Consider the following 21,172-nt stretch of genomic DNA (forward strand, 5'->3'; position numbering starts at 1 on the left):
TATATTAGTCTATCGTAATGCTGTGTTACATAAGATCACACGTCTTTATGTTTATATTACATCGTGCCATCATAACTCTGGCTGCTCCAATCTAAACAATATAAAGGATTCATGACTCTTTTCTTCTGACCTGAGAGATCAGTTTGAATTTCTCTGTCACCATGGACAGACCGTGACTCAGTGGCACCCAAAGCAAGGGAGTAAAACAGTTCTTGAGTGAATGTGAATTAGAACAAATGCTTGAAGAAATACTCGATAATGAAGGATCTGAATTCGATGATTGGGCAGACAGTGATCCAGAACAAGAGTAAGCCAATCTCTCCACAAATGTGAGCTTCGAGTCAGGTGACAGTGACGCAGAACTTCAAACGAGGAGTGACCAAATTCGAGGTCATCCAGCAGGTCGTCTTCACAATTGCACACGAAGTCGTGGCATACGAGTATCAGGGAGAAATGGCAGTCAGCAACTGAATGATGCACAGTTGAACTGGAAAAGGGAGGGTACTATACAAGACATTATTTATCTTTTTTATCAGTACCTGGTGTATCTCATGCATCCAACCTCAATGAAAATTTATCCTCTTTTCAAGTTTTTGAAACATTTGTAAATAATCCTTTCTTTTAAGCTTACACGGTGATCCGAATGCATTTTTGAAAATTATGGAGACAACTATCGTGTTTGAATAAAACAACTATCGTGTTTGAATAAAAACTTAAAAATTATAAACTAAAGTTTTTATTCAAACATGGTAGTTGTCTCCATAATTTTCAAAAATGATTTATAAATAACAATGTTATATCTGATATGAAAACTGAAACCAACAGATATGCTGCACAATAACTTGGAGCAGAAAAAAGGAAAGGGCCATTACTTAAACATTCAGTCTTCTCAAGATGGAAACCTGTTACCATATCTGAAATGAAACGTTTTCTGGCAATTATTTTGCACATAGGCCTTGTTAGGAAACCCAGAATCAGGGATTACTGGTCTACCTAACCTGTTTATGATTCAAAATTTGACTCTTCCCTCCAGATATCCCATGATTGCTTCTTTTCTATTCTGGCCTTCCTTCATCTCAGTAATAATGAGACACACATTCCTAGGGGAAATCCTGGACATTACTTTCTGTACAAACTTCGTCCAGTGTTCAATAAACTTCCAAATGATTTCCAAGCTTTCTACACTCCAGATGAAGAACTGACAGTTGATGAAGGGATTTGTGGCTTCAGAGAAAGAGTACACTTCATTGTATTCATAAAATGGAAACCTGAGAAATATGGCATTAAACTTTTCAAGCTGTGTGAGGTGAAATCCGGATATGTGTACAGCTGAAGTCTATACAGGAAGCACTGATAAGGAAGATTTCAATTCTGCTTTCAATGTTGTGGACAGACTTGCAACTCTATATTACAACAGAGGCTACACTATCTATATGGATAGATTGTTTTCAAGTCCAAAACTCTTTGATCATTTATGTCAAAATGGTACCAAAGATGTCGAGACAGTTATGCTAAAACAGGCTTTCCAACAAAAACTGAAGAAAGGAGAGCGAGTATCAAGATGACGAGAACACCTGCTAGCAGTGAAATGGATGTTCAAGATGTTTACATTCTGTCCACAAAACATACTGATGAGATGGTGGAGACTGATGTGAGAAGTCAACACCAGCTGCTGTTTTTGACTACAATAAATTCAAAGCTGGAGTGGATCATGGCGATCAGTTGTTGTCATATTACTGCTTCCATCGGCGTCAACTGAAATGGTGGAAGAAACTGTTCATCCATATCCTAGATCTCACAATAGTGAACTCATATATATTATATAACAAAACCCACAGGAATATCAGACTACAACAATATGTTGAGGCAGTAGTTGAAGGTCTTGTGATATCAGATGGACTAGACACTGATGCTGGCAAACCTACAGCTCCTCAGGAAAGTAGACGTCTTATTGGAAAAAATCTTTTTTCATATGTGATTCCCATCACTCTAGGAAGTAAGAGAAGAAGAGGATAGAGGAACTGCAAAGTGTGTTCAGAAAAAGTAAAATGAACATCTGGAGGACAGGAAAGAAAGTTCACAACTGTATACTGCAACAGTGTGATGTCCCACTTTGTCTAAGAGAGTATTTTGAAGATTTCCACACTAAGGAAAGATACTGGCACATGCACTGATGTATAAAACAGTCCATATTTCATTATTTTACTACATATTTCTAGTAACATTTGTTTTCAACACGTGTTTTTATTATTATTATAATAAAAACACGTGTTGAAAAGATTATTTTACTGATTATTAATAAAATAATAACTTGATGTTTCGACCCCTGTATTGAGGTCATCATCATCAGGATCCATGTGTATAAGAACCAAGCCACATGTTGTTGTACTCTATACAGGTAAATTACATCTACGTTGTTAACTAATATTTTTTCTTAGCCTGCCCTCTAGTGATATAAAAAAAAAAATTCTCGATAAAAACTACAATAAACTCTGCTAAAATCCTCACGTAGTAGGATTCTTCTGGAATTATACAGTTTATATTGTTATATTATGATTATCTTCTGGATTTGTACAGTACAGGTTGCTACTGAATGTTCAGGGGGAAAAAAAAAAACACTTCAAGTCATCTTGTATTGAGATTTTTCTTCGTGGTTGATATGAAGGTTTCAGATGGGTCCTCCACATTCTTGGAATGGTTAGACCATTATTTTTATTCAGATTCGGATCATGTTTGAGCATTTCACATACTTCCTTGAATTTCCGCTCGAACCAGGTTTTGGTACGGTGTAGGGACTTGGTACCTTTCCAATCAATTCTGTGGTATGTTTGGAGTGCGTGGTCAGAAAGGCCGGTTTTTTCAAAATGGAGGTATTTTATGTGTCATTTGTGTTCATCGTTTCTGATTGGGATGGTTTTCGCCCTGTTTCCCCTATGTATGGTATGTTACATGTGCAATCTATTTTGTAAACCCCTGGGTGGGCTAGGTGTGGCAGGGGATCCTTGGAAGAACTGAGTAGGTGTCTTAATTTTGTCGGGGGTTTAAAAGTGGTTTTGATGTTGTATTTGTGTAGTGTTCTGTCTATTTTTTCTGAAATGCCTCTAACATATGGTATAGCAATAGCATTCCTGAACTGCTTATATACTGGAAAACCCTGGTTGCAGATGCTAAAAGGTAAATGAATATTACCCAAAATGTATGTATAATGTTATGTAATATGCCTTGCATTTCAAAAACTGAATAGCCTAATTCAATAATTTACCACTCGACTTTTGTAGCCAATAGTGGATAATTATAGTGATGTACACCCCTATGTAAAATAATATTTTCATCATAATAACAACACAGATACATTTTATTTATGTAATATATAAGCAATATTTTGACTGAATTTGTTGAATTTTGAACACTTAAAGAGGCATAAATATATAGAAACTAATAAAAAATTAACTTTTTATTTTTTTCAAAAACCTTGATTTCTTGCAACCGGTTTCTAGAGCCCATACCACATATATAATTAAAATTTGTATTCCAATTAATTGCTAACTAAAAGACAAAACATAATTATTTGCATATTCCACAGAAATATTGCACAGCAATTTTTTAAATATTTAAATAGAGATAAAAATGGTCAGGACACAGGGTTCATCAAGTTCCAGTAGGTCTAGGACTCAAGGTGTTAAGGGAAAACACTAACTAGTTTGGTCATCAATCTACGGCGCTGAAAGTTTTTTTTTTTTTTTTTCATTTCGGCAATAAGACTGTCATATTTACAGATAACAGCAGCATTAATTAGTGCGGCACTTTTCACAATATCTTTGATTTTAACATAACAACAGTAGTGGGAGGTAAATGCAATGTGTGGCTATTCTCAGTTAAATATGCCATTGTTACTAAATTTAATAATTTTAATCTTAGTATGCAAATGCAATAGGTTTACGTGTCCTCTTTTCACTGGAAGTAATAGCACCCTTACTTTGAATCTTATCTGACATTATTAACAACAATAAAATAAAATAATAGTTATAAACAGTTTATAATTCACAGCAAAACACCTAAACACAGATAGATGGAGTGAGTAACGACATAAATAAACTGAGTTCACATATACTGTGTATCTCAAAGCAGAATCATGTCACTAAAAACTTTGTATGAGTGAATGCAGCATTGTATAAATGGGCATTCATCATAATTGAAAAGTGCCATATCTGTGGATCATTGTACAGTGAAGAGTCATAAGGTGGAGTACAACTGTATGGTTAGTAAAAGTATCTGTATCAGATACAGTGAAAAGTAAAATTAAAATCAGATTTAATAAAAGATACAGTTTGATTCAGTATAGATAAAAGATAAAGTAATAGAGAATGTGTTCATAAATGCAGTGGCCATTCTAAAAAATTCAAGTGGAGAGAGTGACAATATAGTCCTGAATAGGAGCAACAACCAACGTGTAAGTTTCGCTTAGAAAAAGATGTATATATAGAAATACAGAAAAGGAATTATGCTCCCTTTTCTGTTCTGTGCTGCTTCCAATGTTATCAAGATAAGCAGTATGGAATATAGTTTCCTACAATGCATATGAAAGAAGTTTCCTGAGCTAGAAGAATAAATTGGGCAGTATTTAAATGGATAAAGAGAGCAATAAGTGAATACAAAGGAGGAGTTATGGAGGAAATATATGGAGAAAAGTAATGAAAGTACATGAGCAGTATATGCATGGTGAAAGAAAACTAGCAGATTAACACGTTCGCTGCCAACTACGAGTATACTCGTAGTAGGTGAACCTGCTTCACAAGCCAGCTACGAGTATACTCGTAGGACGCTTACTTCCGGGAACGAGATTATTGTAGTGACCTTGAAGAAGCCAAAATGCTTGGCTTGTGGGGCTAGCATCAAAACTGTGTATTCTGATAGACCGTATATGCTCCGTACAAGCCAACTACGAGTATACTCGTAGGACGTTTACCTCCGGTAACGAGATTATCGTACTGACCTTGAAGAAGGAAAACTGCTCGGCGTAGGGGAACAGACCATGCCAAAGTAGCGTGGCAGCGAACGTGTTAAGTTCTAAGGAGTTCATCTGCTATGTGACCAGTAAAGGGAAAAAAATTTAGAAAGAAAAACACTGGTGAATGTAGATAGACAAATATAACAGAGCTAGTTTGACATCAAGCTAGCCTCAGATTACTAAATGATCACTATGTCAAAATATGTTGCATATGGGTGAAAATGATATAGTTGCTGATGTAGAGAGAAGAGAACACATGAAAGAACAGAGATGGACTTCTAAAGACTAAAGTACTGCAAAGCACCAATGCCAATAAAGCAGTGGAATGAGATTTCAACATACGTATTTAAAGATGTATGCAGAATTTCATTTGACCATACTGCAAGTCTTAAGTAGCAGAAAGAGAGAGAGAAACAGTCTCATTTTATGCAATATTGGTGCCAAAATGGAAACAATGAAGTAAAGATCAGTTTACATTTGAGAAAATGTAAACTGATGATTCATTTTGTAGAACTTGTAGTTCTACATTCAAGCTAACTACATTCAAAAGATGAATCACAATAATGAGTCATAATTCATTTGCATATTAGCTCATGTCTCAATAGCAGTTTAAGTACATGATATTACATCGTTAGAGTTCAAAAGAACAATTGCAAAAAGTTGTGTAGATAAAAAAAATAAATAAATAAAATAAAAAAACTTATGAACAGTTAATAGTGATCCCTTCCCAAAACTTGGATATCGGAATGCAGTATGATCAGTTCAGATTTAGACGATTTTGTAAAGTTCCATGTTTCTAGGAAAAGAGGATCAAATTTAAGCTTGCGGGAATGAAGAAGTTTGCTCTGGTTCTAAAGAACCGTGTGCCTAGTGTCAATAGCATGCAAAGTAAGGCCAGACCAGATTCCAAAAATCTAATATAGTCTTGATGTTCTTCAATTCTAATCACTGCAGATCAGCCAGTCTGTCCAAAATAACAAAGACAACTGGTAAGGAAAGAGGTGGTAATGTATCCTTTTGTGGATGGAAGAAAGTAACATAGTTTCTGAAGGAAGTGTATAGACTGAATTTTTGAATAATCCTTGCTATTTGATCCAAAGTTCCTTTAAGGTAGGATACTAAAATTCTTTTCACATCAGACTGTAGGCTGGTGGAAGGATGATAATTATCAGTAATTTTTTGAATGGTAGTGTTGTTATATCCATTACATAGTAGATCTCTTTTAATTTTATTCCATTTATCTAACAAAAGGGGATCAGAAGAGCAGATTGTATTAGATCTATGTACAAGACTCTCGATCATCCCATTTTTTATGATGAATGATGGCGAGCAGATGAACAAATGTATCTGCCAGTAAAGCTTGGCTTGTGATAAAATGAAAATCAACATGATCTGTGGGATTACGAATAATTAAGGTATCCAAAAAAGGGATGTTGGTTATTGGACTTGTGTTCAATAGCAAACTTGATACAGAGTAAAAGGAGGTTATTTTCTCTAGGAACTGAAGAATGCTGAATCAGTTTGGAACTAGACTGTGAATATATCATCAACAAAGTGTAACCACATATGAGGCTGAGGGAATATAGTATCAAAGATGCTATATTCCCTCAGCCCTATATTACTACTTTCTTGTTTTTGGGGAGTGATCATGTATCAGGTCATCTCAAAAGTAATGTTGTTTTTAGGATTAAGTTTTGAAAGGATATAAAGGATAAATCACTTGATAATTTAATCAAGGATATATTCTCAATTTGAATCAGTAAAGCTTTTCCAACATTGTGAATGCTTCATAATGCCATTTCTATAAATTCAGGAGGTTTGGAGGTAAAGAATTGCATAGGTTCAATTTCAGTGCCTCTAATGTATTGTATTATTATTCATTAATGAAATGTTGCAAACTTCGAAATAAGTGGTAATCTGATGGTGCAAGGTCAGGACAATGACCTTGCACATACGGAGGGATGTAGAAGCTTTTCCCAGTCGAGTTCCTCAATCTTGGTACAGGCCATTCTTGCACTGTGAGGGTGTGCATTATCATAGTGAAAAACAAACCTTTTTGATTGACCAGAGAACACCTCTTTATTTTCAGTTTTTCATTCAATTGATCAAGTTATTCACAGTATACTTCAGCTGTGATTATTTGGTTTTGTGGCAAGAGTTCAAAGTGTATAATACCAGCCACATTCCACCAAGCTTTTAACAAAATCTTTTGAGGGTGAAGGTCTTGTTTTGGATGAGGTTTAGTCTGTTCCCCTAGATGAACCCACTGACTTTGGCACTTAACATTCTTATAAAGTATTCACTTTTCATCACTGGTGACTACATGACTCAAAAACAGAGACTGAACCTCTCGAGAATGAAGAGCAGTGCAGATGTTGACGTGCACTCTTCGATTGCTGTTCGTCAGGAACCCACTTGCCAAGCTTAGACACTTCCAAGTTCTTGCAAATGGAGATGGATGGTTGATGACAATGGATTAAGATCATTTGCTAAATCTTCAACATTTTTATTGGTATTTCTTGCAATCGCAGCTTCCAGCATATCATTATCGAGAGAGAGAGAGAGAAATACATGGCACCCAGAGTGAGGGGAGTCTTAAGCTGATGTTCCCTTGTTGAAATTTTTGGAACCATTGTGGCACTTTTGTGCATTCAAAACATTACCACCATACACTTCTCACACATTTTTTACAGTGTTAACAGCATTATTGCCTTTATTGATCTCATAAAGCATGGTGTGCCTAATGTGCTCTTGAGTGACCTCCATAGTAATAAAGGGTTATTTAAACAATAACTTTAAATTAAAGATACCAAGAAATTATATTCTTGGTTTAATCCTTTATCCAAGTGTAAGCAAAGAAGCTTGTGCCTAAACTTCAGGACTAGGGCAACTCGTATAAAGAAGCTCATGACTTCACATCACTCGCCTTAGTATCCCATAATGCAAAGCACTTATCCATACAGATATGGATAATGCTATGCATTATGGGAAGGGTCACTACCAAGACCGGTTTTGACCTTTATTGAGGTCTCATCAGTGGGAGCCATAGCCAGAGGAGATACTAAGGTTGAAGTAATGGAGAAGTCATATTTTCGTATATGAGTAGCCAAAAGGTGTCGCACCTTATTATTAAAATACTCTGGATTAGAGATAGTTGTTTTTCCACTTGATTATAATATAAATTAAAGATATGAAGAAATTATATTCTTGGTTTAATCCTTTATCCAAGTGTAAGCAAACAAGTTTGTGCCTAAACTAAATTCAGGACTGGGGCAACTCATATAAAGAAGCTCATGACTTATGTATGATGTATTTGCAAGGTGGAATTCCTTAGAACAGCATTTCTCATATTTTTCCTATGATGGAACACTTCACAAATTCTGAAATTTTAACAGAACACCTTGGTTACAGTCGAGTATCATCAGTCTCGTATTCAATGTAAAGCTAAGCGCACATCGCTGTAGAAGGCTGTATTGCATTGAAAAAATGCGACAGAGCACACTACAGGCATGCAGGGTTGCAGCGCATCGCATTGAACTTAGTTGTGACTGCACGTTTCCTAGAATAGATATCTCTGTACTTCACTCGTGCTCAGAGGTGTCGACAAACACAGGCGGCTGAGTCAAGGCCAGTGCACACTTTGAAAACCATTTTAGACCATTCCATGTATATTAATATTGATAATTTTTCATGGAACACGTATTCACTTTCTGCAGAACATAGTTTGGGAAACGCTGCCTTAGAATGAGGCCACCTCAGCTTAGCGGTACTTATAAAGCTTAGAATTTTAAAGATTTTAGAAATTTTAGAAGATTTTAAAAATTTAAAAGCTGAGACATGTTTGAACAAGTACAGTATAAAAAACAACATTACTTTTGGGATGACCTGATATATCTGCAACGTGAGTAGACATAGTATTACCAGGAATGGGGTAATACTAGCAAAGTGGGTTATAAAAAATTCCAGAGTGACTGTTTTAATATAAAGCATGAAAAAAAAGAAATGATTCTACTGGATGGAGAAAGTGAAGGGGTAAAAAGTGCAGAAGACAGCAGACTATTTAATGAATACTTTGTTGGGATATTTGACATTGATATCAAGACACTCCTGCTTTAGAATAAAAGAGTGTGTGTGTGGGGGGGGGGGGGGGGGGGTATATATGAGGGTGTGCTGAAAGGTATGATAATCACCATGAGGAAATTCACGTAGAACCATGTAACTTGCACATTATTCTACATATTCCCCACAAAGTGTTATGCACTTGTTACAACACTGCAGCATCATTTGTAATCATTTGAGAAAGAAGTCTTTCTTTGTTGCACAAACCAGTCCTCAGCTTCTGAGGACTGGTTTGTGCAATAAGAAAAAATCAACAGAGTATGGAAATATGAGAGCGTCAACTCAGTCAAGGAACACAAATAGACTGGAAGCTAATGCAAGAATCCAAGGGATGTTTAGAAGGGTGGTATGGAAATCTTGCAGTTTGATGTGCAAATAATCAATCAGAGATATGTCTGGGGAATACTTTATGTGTGAGTGCATAGACACAACTGTCATATTTGGTGCTGGATGCAAGTAAACACACTGGATAAAAAATTATGAAATGCTGATTGAAACACGTACATAATTTTAAAGTTGGTGAATGTAAAGTCATACATATAGGTGGAGTAAAACTCCTGGAATATGGCTGTTGATGTCTGAGTTGTGTGCTTAATGGGTCTCTGTAGCATTCTGTATTATAGATACAACTGTGGATCGTAGAGATTTACTATAGTAGTAGCAAAAGGGTGCCATTGTTTTTGGCTAAGAACATGAATATTCCTTGCAAGAGGTGGCGAAGTTGTTGGAGTGTCTGAATCCACAATCAGTAGTATCCATTTTCAGTGGAAGAGGTATGGAAGCTATAACTGTAGGTGCAGAAACTGTGGTAGAAGAAAGATTCTTCTGCCACATGTGGAAGGCTAGAGAAGCATTTAACCCTGAACGTGTCCAAAGAGCTGTGTATAAAGAAGGTGGAAGTGTCATGTTTTGGTGCTGTATTTCATATGTTGGAGTTGGCCCATTTGTTGAGGTGTTCAATTGCATGAAATCCATGGATTATCTGATACTTTTAAATAATGAAGTACTGCCATTTGTCCAGTTTTTGGGACAAGAAGGCCATCTGAGTTTCAAGATGATAACTCTCGTGCCCATCAAGCTAGAATTGTGCTGAATTGGTTTGAAGAACATGAGAAAGACATTCCACATCTCAAATGACCAGCTGATTCACCCGATCTGAAAAAATCTGGGACATGTTAGAAAGGAAAGTAAAGAAAAAACATTAACACGCACTGCAAATTTGGTGGAATTGAATTAGAAGGGCCCTCCACAAAAGAACAGACCAATCACTACACTCAGCTTCTAAACAATAATAATCAAATTGAAATAAAACAAGTAATAAGTCAAGAAACAAATGAAGAACCAATACAGTTAAATGATCTAAAGAAAATATTCGAAAAACTAAAAAATAGAAAAGCTACAGGAGAAGATGGAATAAATTCAGAACTATACAAATACAGCTCTAAACCATTTCAATTATGATTAATTAAATTCCTAAACAGAATATGGGAAGAAGGAAACATCCCACAAGAATGGAAGACAGGAACAATCATAAACATATTCAAAAAAGGAACCAGAAAGGATTGTGTAAACTACATAGGAATATATTTATTAAATATATGCTATAAAATATATCAAGATATAATTAAAATTAAATTAACACCATGGGCTGAGAAAATTATTGGAGAAGAACAATGTGGCTGTAGAAAAGGAAAGCCCTGCAACAGATCCCACATTTACACTCAAACAAATTATAGAAAAAAAGAATAGAATTTAACCTGCCAACATATATGGCTTTCCTAGATTATGAGAAGTATATGATCAAATCAACAGAACAAAATTAATCAATATACTGTATGAATTGAAAGCTCCACCTCAAACCACAAAAGCAATAGCAAATATAATGGAAGAAAGCTACTATATTAAAATTAAAATTAATAATGAAACAACCAAAAAAATTAAAACCAATAGAGGTCTCATTCAAGGAAGTGGATTATCACCAATACTCTTCAATACAGACAGCCTTTGGTTTACGCTTCAGTTCCATTCCTGTAAAAACAGGTGTCAACCGAATCAGCATAAAAATGAACCCAATTTTAATGGGAGGTATGAAGTTATGTTCCGCGCAGTCAAAAAATATGCACATGAAGTATGTGTAACATTATTATATTTAAAGCTTTGATAACACATACATATATATTTGTTAAAATAAAATTATTAATAAGAAAACAAAACAAAATTATATACAAAAAATATGAAACTTCGAAAAGATATTACATATTTCTATGTTGAAGTTCCTGGTTTTGGATCACACATTTTTAAAAAAAAATATCCAGTGTTAACTGTCTAGATTTTCTTTTACTTTCTTTAAGAAGTTCAGCGTAAGGTCAAATAGATGCGATTACACTCCTTTTTACGTTCGCACTCCGTTCCCAATCATGGTCCATTTCACAGAGTTCATCAGTCAATGTCTCTATGCTTGCAAGGAAATGCTGTAAATCGGCCGTTTTCATACCTCTCAGAGGACCTTCTTCGTTTTCTTTCTCCTTTGGATGTTGACTTAACTGTTCGGCTAATTCTTTTAAGTCTTCATTGGAAAGCTGTTTATCATGGCTCTCTAAGACTTCTGTCACATCTTCAGCTGTAATATTGTACAATCCCACCTCTCGCGCAAGCTTGGTAACATCTTCAATAACATTCTCCTCTTGCTCTAATTCCTCGAAGTCGTGCATAAATCCTGGAAGAAGTTTTCGCCATGCTCCTTTTAAACACTTTGCTGACATGTCGTTCCAAGCTGTTAATGCCCTTCAAAATATTGAATGACCGCCAATAGTCTTTAATAGTTTTTCCTGAAGTGTCCAAGACTCTTACCATTTCCATAAATGTTATACGGAGGTAATAGGTTTTGAAGATTGATATAATCCCCTGATCCATCGGCTGCAAAAGCGATGTTGTGTTTGGGGGCATGTAAACAACCTTGACATGCAATGGTGTTCTTACTTCAGCAAGGTTTTGAGGATGTCCAGGGGCATTATCCAAGAGAAGCAATGCCTTGGCTGGCAAATCATTTTCTTTACAAAAGCGAAGCATGGTAGGACAAAAATAATTTGTGTGCCAATATATAAAAATATCATGTGTAACCCAAGCTTTATTGTTCCATTTCCAATAGATGGCAGCATGGCTTTTAGACCCTTGAAAGCGAGTGGTTTCTGTGAATGGTACACCAACATTGGTTTAAGCTTCAAAGTTCCGGAGACATTTGCACCCAAGAAAAGCGTAAGTCTATCTTTTGCAGCTTTAAAACCACGGAGTGGAACGTTCTTCACAGGAAATGAAGGTGCGTGATGGCAGTTTTTTCCAGTAGAGCCCAGTCTCATCAACATTGAAAATGAGATCAAGAGGATAACTTCCTTATTCTAAACAGTCTTAAAATTCTTTAGGAAAAGCAATCGCTGCCACAACATCTGCACTTGCCGCTTCACCACATAATTTAACACTGTGGCACTTACTTTGAGACTTAAATCTCATGAACCAACCTTTGCTTCCTAAAAATGTTTCTTTGCCTCCATCTGTCTTTTTAAGATCCTCAAAAATTGTTTTTGCTTTCTCAGTTATAACAGTCTGCATCAGAGGAATGTCTCATCAACATTAAAAATGAGATCAAGAGGATAACTTCCTTATTCTACACAGTCTTAAAATTCTTTAGGAAAAGCAATCGCTGCCACAACATCTGCACTTGCCACTTTACCACATAATTTAATACTGTGGCACTTACTTCGAGACTTAAATCTCATGAACCAACTTTTGCTTCCTAAAAATGTTTCTTCACCTCCATCTGTCTTTTTAAGATCCTCAAAAGTTGTTTTTGCTTTCTCAGTTATAACAGCCTGTCAGAGGAATGTTTTTCTGATTCAAGTCATCCACCCATAATGATAATAATTTTTCCATTTTTTCATAAAGTTTACCCCCTGCTATAACTTACATGTTTTGCATTTAGTACTGCCTTAGATTATTGCACAGACTGTTTTTTTCTATCTGCATTTTTCATAATTGTAGTAACAGTCGATGGAGGTAAGTTCATACTTCTACAGACATTAGCACATGTCTGCCCATCTTCCATTCTTCGAATCACCTCCTCCTCCTTTTTCAAGTGTGATTGATTTCCGCGCCTTCTTAACACCAATTTCTGCTAATATTTCTGCACTTCTATTATCAGACATGGTATGTAATTACGTACTTTATCAATTTAAATATGTATGTATATAAAAAAAATTAAATAGAACAATTAGGTTGATTCAACATTAAAACTAGGTTTGATATATGTACGTCATAGTAGCTCGGTAAACACTAGAGTGCCTGCTAGCATCATTTCTCAGTCAACCACACTACAATAAGAAACCACGCGCAGGCAACTGGCGTTTCCATATATATATATATATATATATATATATGGGAAAAAAATTTCAAGAAAATGGAAGTAAAACAAAATCATAGGAATTAAAATAGGAAATAAAGAATTAACCAGCCTTTTGTATGCTGATAATTAAGTTATTTTTGCTAAAAATGAAGACAAATTACAGAAAAATCTACACTTATTATATAACAAAACAATAGAACAGTATGACATGAAAATCTCAATAAATAAAATGAAATCAATAGCATTTCAAGGTATAGAAATTAAAAGATGCAACCTAGTCATCCACAACAAAGTAATAGAACAGGTGAACAAATTTAAATATCTAGGAAATTACATAAGCCCAAATGGAGAAATTGACATTGCATATAAAAAGCAAAAATCTCAGACATTAGTGACCTAGCAGTCACTGGAACTTTGAAGAGACACTTCAATAAACAGATGTCTAGAACAACCGAAATAAAACTATATAAAATAATAGCCAAACCAATTCTGAAATATGGCAGTGAAACATGGACTTGGGGAGAATGAGATAAAAGACAAGTGGAAACTACAGAAATGAAGTTCCTAAGACTGCCTGCAGGCTATAAAAGAATAGACAAGATAAAAAACGAAGAAATAAGACAACAATTATCCATAATTAACATAACAGAAGACATTACTAACTATAGAAAGAAATGGAAAAACCACATAGAAAGAATGAATGAGGACAAACAGCTAAATATTGCTTGGAAATATAAATCAAAGGGACACTGATCAAGAGGAAGACCCAGGAGGAGATGGGCAGAAGACTTTTTAAACCCTTGAAAATGTTACAGGCAAACAACTGCCTAATATGGGAAGCCAAGAAGAGAAGTTATCCCATTTGTTGAGTTGTTCAATTGCATGAAAACCATGGATTATCTGACACTTTTAAATAATGAAGTATTGCCATTTGTCCAGTTTTTGGGAAAAGAAGGCCATCTGAGTTTCAAGATTGAACATTTCTTGATGGACATTTCTTGTGTCCATCAAGCTAGAATTGTTGTGGATGGTTTGAAGAATATGAGAAAGACATTCCATATCTCAAATGACCAGTCAATTCACCTGATCTGAATGTTACTGAAAAAATCTGGGACATGTTAGAAAGGACTGTAAAGAAGAAACATCAACACACACTGCAAATCTGTGGAATTAAGGGATCTTTTAAGCATGGAGTGGAATAAACGTGATATGCATGTGATAATATAGGGATATTTCTACAGACCTCAGTTGCAGGGAATGAAAAAAATGCATTACCAATTTAGCCTTATGGGTACAAACCAGTGATCATTATGGGTGGCTTTAATTATCCAGACATTGATTGGGTAGAAGAGAAATCTCGTGATAAGAATGAATAGGAATTTACTGAATTGTCATAAGATAACCTTTTCAAGCAGTATGTGAAAAAAGGAACTTGATGTCAAAGAGTGGTGGATTTGTTCATAGCATCAGAAGGGGTCTCTGTTAAGAATATGACTATTTTATCACCAGTTGGCAACAGTGATCAGGCTGATTTCTTGGGAAGTATCTAATTATACTGATGCTCTGACTAGAACAGGTTATATGATGAACTACAAAGCTGGAAATTATGATCAACTTAGAAGAATACCATCTTTCGTCCCATTGTATCAGTTACTGAAAAAGTGCTTAAATGAGGTGGTGTCTGAATGTATCCCTAGTGTTCGTAGAATGCATAGGTTGGGTTTGAAATGAATGTGCAACCTTATTAAGCAAGAGATCCACAAGAAGATGATGATGTGAAAGAAATATCATGAGAATAAGAGTGAGGAGTTATGAAATATATAACGCTCAGGCAAGAAAAGTGACGAGTTATGCAGAAAGCTAAATTAATTTGTGCAAGCTAAAGGCAATCCCAAAGAATTTTATCATTATGCCACAAACAAAAGAAAGAATGAATGTGAAAGAATAACTTTACTGAATGCAGATGGTATTTGAATGTTGGAAGCTAATGAGATTGTTCAATTAATGAGTGCTCACTTTGTTAAGATATATCAACAGGTGTGTGCAATATGGTGCATAGTGTTACTGCTACATTGGATGAAGAGCTAGAGGTGCATGAAAATGAGGGGTTGAAGAGCTGTTGCATAACCTGGATTACAATTGGTCAATAAGGACAGATGAAATATCCAGCCAATTGGCTAAGCCTTTCACATGTTTGTCTCAGTTCAGGAATGATACCACAAAAATGTATGATAGTTCCATTGTAGAAGAGCGGTATAAAAACTGATGTGACTAACTACCAACCTATCAGTATCTCTGGTGTGGTAGTGCAGATTTTAGAGAAGTTGGTAAGAGCTCCCATACAGAAATGGGTATACAAACAAGCTATACTCTGTAAGGGGCAGCATGGATTTACTAAAGGAAGGTGATGTTTTAGCAATTTGCTCATATTTTATAATAATGTTAAGGCCGAGTTTAATAAAGGGAATAGATACACTATGATAATGTTGGACTTTGCTAAGGCATTTAATAGGATACTACATGAAATGCTGTTGCATAAACTGGAGGATGTGCGATTGGAATATAAACTATTGAATTAGATCAGTGGATGGTTGAACAGACAGATATCAAAAAGTGGTATATGATGGATATGAATCTTGTCAGATTTAAGGTGACCAGTAGTATATCTCGGGGTTCAGTCCTTGGGCCATTGTTGTTCAAACTGTATATTGACGACATTAGGAAGGTCTAACAGGAGATATGCAACTGTTTGCTAATGTTGTGAAGATAGGCAGGGCAATCAGGGATGCTACTGATATCCAGCACTTACAAAATGATTTGAATAGGCTGGAAATTTCGGCAAAAGAAAATAGCTATCAGTTTAATGTTGGTAAGTGTAAACTTATGCACTTCGGCATGATAAGATTTCCAGTGGCATATTATATTAACAAGGTTATGCTACAAGAAATTGATGAGGCTAAGTACAGGGTGTTCGGGATAAATTTGACAGTTTCGTAAGGAAAAAGAAAATCTTCTTTGTATCTATTAAATTTAATGAATTGACAAAAAAACATTACAGGCAGAGTTAATTACAATACTATCAACAAGATTTACTCAAAATAACCACCATTAGCATCGATCACTTCAATTCTGCTTCGGAACCTCGAACAAGCTGATGCTACAGTCTCCCTGGGAAGGGCCGCAAAAACTGTTTTAATTTTATCCATTAACTGGGCTTTTGTATTACTGGAAGTGCGATTGGTGTCTTTTTCAACTGCGCCCCATACAAAATAATCCATGGGGTTAAGGTCTGGGGAGTTTGGAGGCCAAACATTTGGACTGGTGAAGTCGTAGAAATTTTCAGACAACCATTTTTGACTTTTCCCAGAGGTGTGGCAAGGGGCCGAATCCTGCTGCCATACATACGGCCTACCATTGGCTACCCTTGTTATCCAGGGCTTGACTACAGTTAGCAACTCCACGAACAAAGCCCGAATTCCAATGCCAGGGTTCTTCAACACCTGTTCCTGCAGATTTGCGAGGAATTCTGCTGTACGAACGCAATCAGATCGTCTGCTAGGGATCTTTCTTCTTGCTACATCCTCGTAGTCACCATTGCAAGTCTCTAGTTCATGCCTGATTGTTTTTACTGTATTCAGGGAGCATTGGGCAGCAGTCGTAATATCCTTATTTTGATGGCGGGCACGAATCATCATGATACAAGTTATTCTCTTCCATGATTCAGGTGGGTTCCAGCTATCCATCCTTTCTGACATCTTGTATATGAATGAAGAAGGGTCCAAACTTTTAAATGAAGAGAAGTGTGTGTTAATACATGTAACTTACGGAAAAATATAATTAATTATAAATATGTCAAATTTATCCCGAACACCCTGTATATTGGCATAATGGTGGATAGGAATTTGAAGTTCAAAGGTCACATATTGGTAGAGCCTCTGCTACTAATTGCTCAGTTAAGTAAGTTTGAGCACAGTTAGTAGTTAGAAGGGGAACAATCGTTCGATGCTGTTGGCACATTCTACCTCAATGAGTCTTTGGACTCCCTGGAGGTGTCTAATAATAATAATAATATATCAAAAGTTTCAGATACAGCTCAGAGGATAATTGTGATTTGAAGTGAAATTTGACATGTAAGGATAAGGAAGTAATTTTGCTTCTTTATAAGACCTTGGTAGGACCACACCTGGTGCATTGTGCACAGATTTAGTCTCCTGGGTTTCAAAGAGATAAAAAAGCTGTGGGTGCAAGGAGGAGTTACAAAGATTATATCTGGATTAAGGGATATAGATTATGAGGACAAATAGTATGTGAATTACAGACTGGTTAACAGGAGAAAGAGGAGTGATATAATACAGGTACATAAATTTTTGAATGGGTGTTACAGGATCAATCGCCTGACGAAATTTTTCGTTATATGGAAGGTGGGGTGAGAATATGGGGCATCCATGGAAGTTAAGTTTGTTTGCGGTCAAAATCAGGGTAAGAGCTAGGTTTTTCTCTCACAGAAATTAGTGGAATAGTGGAATAATTAGTGGAATAGTTTGCCTTTAGGAGTAGCAAGTGCATATGGTATGAATGAATTTAAGGAAAGGTATGACAGTTGGTTTGAGTGATTTATAGCCTCCCTCAATGAGTCCTTGACTCCCTGGAGGTCTCAGATAATAATAATAATAGTAGTCATATTGACAGCATGCCAAAAAAATCCAAGCTATAATTAAAGAAGGTGGTGATATAACTCTATATTAAGGAATAAAGTTTGCATTCCATAATTATATAACCATATATAATTATTATATGTGGTATGAATGAATTTAAGGAAAGGTATGACAGTTGGTTTGAGTGATTTATAGCCTCCCTCAATGAGTCCTTGACTCATTGAGGGAGGCCAAAGTCTTCCCATGACTTTTGTTTAGCTAGTTTTACACAGTGTTTAGCATTCTTGCATTTGTCTCTATATTCTCTAAGAGCACAAGCTGACTTATTTGACAGGAACTTTTGATATGCTTTCTTCTTTTCCTTCACTGCCTCTTTAACTTCCTGTATCCACCATGGAGTTCTGATTTTTCTATCCTTGCAGACAACTTCACCACATGCCTCTCTGGCTGAATCAATCAGGGTTTTCTTCAAGGCCTGCCACTGAATCTCCAAGATTTGATTCCTGTTCTCAAACTCTTTCATTTTTTCTTCGATTAATCTTTGTGTATTTTAGTCTACAGTTCACATCTGAGAGCTGCTCAACTTTTATTCGCTTTATAACTTTCTTACATGTTATTCTTTTCAATATGAAATTCAATTTTATCCTGCTGAAGACTAAATAGTGATTACTTCCAATTTCAAATCCTCTGTACGCTCTGGTGTCCTGCACCAGGGAGAAAACATCATTATCAACAATAACATAGTCAATGAGACTTTTCTTATTCCTTGCCTCTTCTTTCCATGTGAATTTGTGCACATTTTTATGTTGGAACATGGTATTAGTAATAACCAGTCCATGTCCTGAGCAGAAATCCAATATTGAAATAGTATGTTGAAATAGTTTACACCATTTCAACATACTCTATATAAAATGAAACATGAACATTCCATGATCCTTCCTTATATCTGACACTACAAAGATGCCACTGACTGTCACATTGTTTCATGCCAGTTCTGTCAAAGAGTGAAAGAGCAATGGTGTGTGTGTGAGAGAGAGAGAGAGTTTGCAGATCAACTGGGAATGTTCAGTCAACTGGCTGAAGTGTCACATATAAATTAACCATCAAACCAAGAGAAGGCTCTTTAATTTAATCCAAATATGTCACTGCTGAGTGGTAAGACATGAAAATGGCTATTATCAGTATCTTCAATAGATTAATATAATACATATATAAGATTGATATAGCATTATGTTATTAATATACCATATATTAGATTGTGTGTGTGTGTATGTGTACAGGGTGATTAAAATTAAAGTAGACCTGCTTAAAGCCTAGTGGAATCAATGATTCCAAACACTGCAAAATTTTGCAGGAATACATGCAGAAGCGATATCTCAAAAAAAAAAAAAAAAAAAAAAAAAAAAATCCACCATACAGCAGAAGGGAGTGCAGTATGGTGTAACAAATGTAAATGTTGCAATTTTCTATGTGTATAAGAATGAGAAAAGTGACACATACTTAACATTTTTATTCACTTCCATTATGCATTCAAGGGCTGTACTGTTCAATGTGCTGCCTTTCCTGGTGTGCCATGAACTGCATTTTTTGTATAGTGTGTTCAATGGCACAGTGCAGCTGGCTGGGACTGATGTTGCAAACATGTTGTATTATGCTGTCTTGCAGTGCTAGCAAGTTATTAGTATGATCCTGATAAACCGTGTCTTTGAGAAATTTCCAGAGCCAGAAGTCACAAGGAGAAAGATCAGGTAAACAAGACAGCCATGCAGTGTGAAATGCATGGCATCAACTCTGGCTTCTCTGAAAGGTTCTCGAAGAACCTCCTGAAAAGATCAACTTATGTGTGGAGGTGCCCCCATCCTGCATGAAAATAACTGAATCCATGCACAGGAGCTGCTGTAACCGTGGCACAACATAATCGTTGATCATATCATGATAGCGCTCGGCAGTAACTGAGCAGGTCACAGAACCCGAGTGGCAAATGTCCTCACTGAATAATGGTCCAATGATAAATGAAGCTGTAAACCTGCATCAGACAGTAACTTTGGGTGAATGCAAAGGAATTTGTCAGATTACATGCAGGTTTTGCACAGCTCATACCTGCAATTGTGATTATTCACAGCTCCATCTCTCTCTCGAAAATCATCCACAGCCATCTAGTGTCCAACTCTACTCGAGCAAGGAATGTTAAAGAGAATGTCAGTCGATTTTCGAAGTCCCGCATGCACAACTCCTGTGTCAGGGTTATCTTGAATGGGTAGAAATAAATAATCAATATACTAGTATTTTGATATTAGTATACATCAATATACCAGTTGCCTAGTCATGAAGATAAATTTAAACTTTATCCAAGTGTAAGCAAACTTTGTTTGCTTACACTTGGATAAAGGTTTTAAACAAGAATATAATTTCTTGGCACCATTAATTTAATTTATAACCTATTATCACTTATAATTTATAAGCAAAAAAACCTTTCAATAAAAACAATCAAGGCATCAAAAACTGATTTTGAATGTGCTCGATTTTGAACTGATTTTGAAAGGCATGACTGCGATTTGACAAATAGCAGTCATGCCATTTGCATGACTATGGCAAGTGGTTATAACTTTTGCCAAACGCTGCTCTCCCCAATACACACTGAATCCAGGTAGTGTTATTGCTTCATTAGATAAAACCAATCTCCTAAATTCATGCTTTTCCTTAAATGCATGTATGGCTGATTTTTGTAAATGCCAAACTATCCCCTCCCCTCCTCATTCATAAACCAAGTAAATTGCTTTAGGAATGAGACAGGAGAGGAGATAAGTTCTCTAAAGCCATACTGAATCTTTACTGTAGAGGAAGAACTGAAAACTTATGATTACCTCCATTAGTTAATAAAAATTAATGAATATAATTTATTAACTTTATTAAATATAAAATATAACTAGTTAATAAAGTGAATTTTTTTTTAGAGAAAAAAATTGAAAAAAAAAGGAAGAAAGAAAAGAACAG

The 21,172-nt window shown here is 35.8% G+C and overlaps 1 protein-coding gene across 1 annotated transcript in view; it reads right to left on the minus strand.

Moving 5' to 3' along the window:
* LOC150101143 (ubiquitin carboxyl-terminal hydrolase 24-like) overlaps positions 1–21,172 on the minus strand; it is an 824,883-nt gene that overhangs the window by 170,229 nt on the left and 633,482 nt on the right. The window lies entirely within an intron of this gene.

The sequence above is a fragment of the Typopeltis vanoorti genome, chromosome 12 (genome assembly GCF_054136105.1).
Source record: "Typopeltis vanoorti isolate ZY-2024b chromosome 12, IOZ_Tvanoo_1.0, whole genome shotgun sequence".
Classification (NCBI taxonomy): domain Eukaryota; kingdom Metazoa; phylum Arthropoda; class Arachnida; order Uropygi; family Thelyphonidae; genus Typopeltis; species Typopeltis vanoorti.